The sequence below is a fragment of the Rhodamnia argentea genome, chromosome 3, assembly GCF_020921035.1.
Source record: "Rhodamnia argentea isolate NSW1041297 chromosome 3, ASM2092103v1, whole genome shotgun sequence".
Taxonomy (NCBI): Eukaryota; Viridiplantae; Streptophyta; class Magnoliopsida; order Myrtales; family Myrtaceae; genus Rhodamnia; species Rhodamnia argentea.
In genome coordinates, this window is record NC_063152.1 from 21528742 (window position 1) to 21534741 (window position 6000).

Genomic DNA, 6000 nt, shown 5'->3' on the forward strand with positions numbered 1-6000 from the left:
TTGGTACCTCCTATCCCTAACGTTCCTTTAACTCTATATCTGACGGTTAATGATGAATCCTTGGGGGCTTTACTTGCCCAAACTAACCCCAAGGATCGCAAAGAGCGAGCCATATATTATTTGAGCAAAAAGTTCACAACATCTGAAGTCAAATACCCAGCAGTGGAAAGGACTTGCGTAGCATTGGTTTGGGTCCTCCACAGATTGAGGCAGTATACACTGCATTATCATATAGAACCGGTCACCGAAAATGACCCTATCAAGTACCTTTTGGAGAAGCCAACATTGTTGGGAAAGATGGCTAAATGGCAAATACTGCTTTCAGAGTTTGATATCAAAACCTCTCCCCTTAAGTCTGTCAAGGGAAGAGCAATTGCTGACATGCTAGCCGAGAATCCTCCTAAGGATGTTTTAGAGCGAAACAAAGAAGGTCAAATCCTAAATATATCGGAAGACAAATAGACAATGTACTTTGACGGTGCAGTGAACCTCACTTGGATCGTGCACTAGGGCGATTCGATATCCCCCGAAGATCAACATTATCCAGTTTCAGCCAAGTTGGTATTCCCCTGCACCAACAACATTTCTGAATATGAAGCCTGCATACTAGGATTACAATTGGCCATCTCACTAAAGGTAAAGAAGCTACTGGTATATGGAGATTCCATGCTAATCATTTTACAAACTCAAGGGAAGTGGAAGACAAAGGATCCCAAGCTTATTCCTTATCATAAGTACCTCCAGGAGATGATCCAACATTTTGAGGAGATCACTTTTGAATATCTGCCGAGAACTCGGAACCATTTTACTGATGCTTTGGCCACATTATCAGCCATGTTACAAGTGCAAAATGGTCTTGAGATAGAGCCATTAAGGATTGATATTTTAGAGCAACCTGCATACTGCATGGTCATTGAAGAAGAACCCGACGAAGAACCGTGGTATCATAACATCAAGAATTACTTATCGAAGGGCGAGTTCCCCTTGAACAGTCAACCAGAAGATAAAAAGTACATAAGCAAGATGGCATCTAAATTTTTCCTCAGCGGACAGATCCTATACAAGAGATCCTTTGACTCGGTCCCGCTGAGGTGCGTGAATTCCAAAGAAGCAAATCTCATTATGAAAGAGATTCATGAAGGGGAATGTGGACCGCATATGAATGGCCACCTCCTCGCCAAGAAGATCATGAGACTCGGGTATTACTGGTTGACTATCAAGTCGGATTGCAACCAGCATGTTAGATCCTCGTCATCAATGCCGGGTATACGGCGACAGGATAAATGCGCCGCCAACCGAGCTACATCAAATGTCAGAGCCATGGCCATTCTGCATGTGGGGAATTGATATGATTGGCCCTATCAACCCAAAGGCCTCAAACGGACATCGCTTTATTTTGGTGGCTATTGACTACTTCACTAAATGGATTGAAGCCAGCTCATATGCCAATGTCACCGCGAATAGTGTGGCTAAGTTTATCAAGCGAGATATCATCTCAAGATATGGAGTGCCAAGAGCCATCATTACAGACAATGGCTCTAATCCGAATAACAAGGTTGTCGATCAACTATTGCAACAATTTAAGGTACGACACCTTAATTCTTCACCTTACCGCCCACAAATGAACGGAGCTGTGGAAGCGGCAAACAAGAACATCAAGAAGATATTGGCCAAAACTGCTGAGAAATATAGAGATTGGCATGAAAGATTGCCGTATGCTCTCATGGCCTACCGAACTTCCATTCGTACTTCAACTGGGACAACTCCCTATTCTTTGGTATACGGTATGGAAGCAGTCCTACCGGTAGAGGTGGAAATCCCCTCTTTAAGGATCCTGTCTCAAATAGAACTCACAGAGGATGAGTGGGACCGGCAGAGACACGAACAATTGAATTTGATTGATGAAAGGCGATTAAGGGCTATCTGTCATGGTCAAAGCTACCAGAAGAAGGTGGCTAGAGCTTTTAACAAGAAGGTTAAGCCCAGAATTTTTGAAGCGGGGATGCTAGTTGTGAAGAAGATGCTTCCAAATGCACAACACCCAGGAGGCAAATTTATGCCAAATTATGAAGGCCCCTACGTGATTCAGAAAGTCTTATCCGGGGGAGCTCTTATACTTGTAAACATGGACGGAGAAGATTTGACAAGTCCAAGAAATGCAGACGCCGTGAAGAGATATTTTCCTTGAAATAAATTGAGCTTCAAAGCGATTGATGAGCAGATCTGAGTCACATAAAGATTTTGCATTCGCATGACATTTGCATACATGCATTTGCATACATCTGTATTTTGCAGGTGAACTGGGAATCATGAAGAATCTCGCAGAGTAATTGGTCAAAACAGGGAAGTTATCTGTTATTTTGGACTACAGATTTTGTGTATCTTTTAATTGTTTCCTTTTGTTTTTACAGGAAACGAGAGTCAACGTCCGAAAGAGATGAGAAGAAATCGCTTCAGAATTTAGAAATTTTGAACGTTTTGAACTGATTGATTCCTTTTGTTTTTACGGGAAATAGGAGTCAACATCCGGAGAAGACAGGAGGAAGTCGCTTCGGGAATTGAAATTTTGAATATTTTTAACTGATTGATTCCTTTTGTTTTTACAGGAAACAGGAGTCAACATCCGGAGAAGACAGGAGGAAGTCGCTTCGGGAATTGAAATTTTGAATATTTTTAACTGATTGATTCCTTTTGTTTTTACAGGAAACGGGAGTCGACATCCGAAGGAGGTAGAAAGGAGTCGCTCCGGGATTTGAAATTTTTAAATATCTTGAACTGATTGTTTCCTTTTGTTTTTACAGGGGACAGAAGTCAATATTTGAAGAAGACAGGTTTGAGGTTCTCCTCCTTTACAAAGTATTTTCATACACCGTCGTGCTTGAAATTAAGAAAAATTTGGATTTGCAAAGCAACAGAGCTTTTTCAAAGAAACATTCCTTTCAAATTTCAGAAACGTCTTTTGAATACCCTCTCAATGAAGATTTTTGCGAATGATGAATTTTTGATGAAATACCCTGAGTTTCTATAAAAGGGCATGCTTTGAAAGCTTTTCAAAAGAATGATCCTTCAAATGAGAAGAGGCAAGCATTGTCCTCAAACACGTCCCCGATACACTTGAGTGATGAGTGAGAGTGATGGAGCGAAAGAGCTTAATTTTGGGACGTAGGGATCATTCGCGGTGATTACATGGATTGAAATGATGAAAGGCATTTCCATTTCAAAATTATCCATACACATTTATATCCCTTGATAACCAATCAGAGCCAAAAGGGGGAATTTTATGAATATAACCCTGTCAAGAACCACCCCACACCGGGGCATGTTTGGGGGTTCATTGGATGATTCCTTGGAGAAAAGATCAGGTAAGACTTTATTGTGCTAACCTGCATCAATCTTTTTGTGATAGCTTCGGGGGATTTCTAGCAAAGACTCGGGACACCTCAAAGTGAAGAAAAGTACTGCATTTCTATATCCCCAAACACTTACCCTTTGAAGAGCCAATTTGAACCTTTGAATATTCGCTTCTAAACCCTTATTGGTGATCACCCTCCCCACATTGGGGCAAGCAAAGGAATTACCGGCAATAAGTCAAAATGCATAATTTGGAAAAATTCTTGATACTGGTCTCAAAAGAGCCAGTCAAGGCAAAAATGATGAAGAATGAAAGGGCTAGAAAAAGCAAAGTGCCTGGTAAAAGCAAGGCCAAAGCCCATGAAAAGAGCATCCCGAAAAGGGGCAAATTCTAAAAAAAATCATCAAGATGAAAAGAGGAAAATCCTCAAAATCATTGAAGAAAGAACGATTATGAATCTATTGCAAAAAGCAAATGCATGCTGGAAGAATGTTAAGGTGATCACCAAAGTTCACCCCTCTTTTGAAAATATGGCCATTCTTAAAGAGCCCACCTTAAGCCAAGATACAACCTGTTACCAAGACTTTTCGATCTAAGAGGTGTTTCGGGTTGATGCGAGAGATCACACAGGAAGCTACCGCTTAAAGAGGTAAGTACAATCCTGTCTTATCGGGTCTTCGGGGTTCTTGACTTGTAGACCTGAAGAAGCTATTTCTGATCAAAATTCATTTCTAAACCTCAAAATGAATATCCATTGATAAGCCTTTGACCTGGCCTGAATTACGGTCCCTTTTAAAATGCCTTCTCGATTAGTCGATTGTAAGCATCTCGAATGATCCCGAAACCTCAAGGTTAGGTTTTACGTGAGCGATTCGAATTTTAAGAAAAGCCTTTCCAAAATGGTGAGAAGCCCTCTTGGATGAAGGAAAACCCTTTTGGAAAATTTTTAAAACAACCTTTTTGTAGAACACTCGGGATGTGTCATTCGGAATCCATCCTCGGTAAAAATTTGAAATTGTGATTGGATACATTTCTTTCGCAAATACACTTTGAAAACTTGTCTGGAATTCTTAAGTTTCTCCCCGGAATTTAAAATTGTCATTCTAATGATATTTGACTCAACTTTCTGCAGGTTCCCTGGTGATCCCAAATTCTCGGAAAAGTTGCATTTTAAAATTTGATTAACTTGGATTCTCTGCGGGTCTTTTGGCATTCCCGGGTCCTCGGATTCTCAACTTTGAAAATTTGAAATAGGGTTTGAGCTCTGTAGGTACACTAGTCAACCTAGGTCCTCGGATGGCACCCTCTCGGACGGTTAGTAGCTGGAGAGACGAAAACCGATCTGCTTATTTGAAAATTTGAAATAGGTTTTGAGCTCGTAGGTACACTAGTCAACCTAGGTCCTCGAGATGGCACCCTCTCGGACGGTTAGTAGCTGGAGAGACGAAAACCGATCTCGCTTATTTGAAAATTTAAAATAGGGTTTGAGCTCGTAGGTACACTAGTCAACCTAGGTCCTCGAGATGGCACCCTCTCGGACGGTTAGTAGCTGGAGAGACGAAAACCGATCTGCTTATTTGAAAATTTGAAATAGGGTTTGAGCTCTGTAGGTACACTAGTCAACCTAGGTCCTCAGATGGCACCCTCTCGGACGGTTAGTAGCTGGAGAGACGAAAACCGATCTGCTTTTTAGATGGTGAGTCCCCGCATGGAGGATAGCCAATCTCTTTTAAATAGGTGAAACCCCTTTGTTACAAGGGTGAACCTCCCCCTCAGACGGTTAGTAGCCGGAGAGACGAAAGCCGATCTGCTTTTTCGATGGTGAGTCCCCGCATGGAGGATAGCCAATCGCTTTTAAATAGGTGAAACCCCTTTGTTACAAGGGTGAACCTCCCCCTCGAACGGTTAGTAGCTGGAGAGACGAAAGCCGATCTGCTTTTTCGATGGTGAGTCCCCGCATGGAGGATAGCCAATCGCTTTTAAATAGGTGAAACCCCTTTGTTACAAGGGTGAACCTCCCCCTCGACGGTTAGTAGCTGGAGAGACGAAAACCGATCTCGCTTTTTAGATGGTGAGTCCCCGCATGGAGGATAGCCAATCTCTTTTAAATAGGTGAAACCCCTTTGTTACAAGGGTGAACCTCCCCCCTCAGACGGTTAGTAGCTGGAGAGACGAAAACCGATCTGCTTTTTAGATGGTGAGTCTCCGCATGGAGGATAGCCAATCTCTTTTAAATAGGTGAAACCCCTTTGTTACAAGGGTGAACCTCCCTTTCGAACGGTGAGTAAATTGGAGAGACGAAAGCCGATCTCGCCCCCTTTTTTAAAATGATGAATCCCTAGTGGATAGTCAAACCCATTTTAAATAGGTGAAACCCCTTTGTTACAAGGGTGAACCTTCCCCACAAATCTTCAAACCATCACTCGACATCATATGGACGCCGACCATTGCAAAATCGCGCCAAACCGTCCACAGGTAATTTCATACACTGAATTTTTCAACCTCGGATCGACAAATCTCAAACCATAGACAGGTGAGCTATAAGTAAGTCTCTCTCTTCTCATTTCTCTTTCACATAAGACGAGCATGAATTGAAATAATTCCTCACGGAGTCAGAGCTTTAACAGCAAAGGTAAAGCAATTGAATG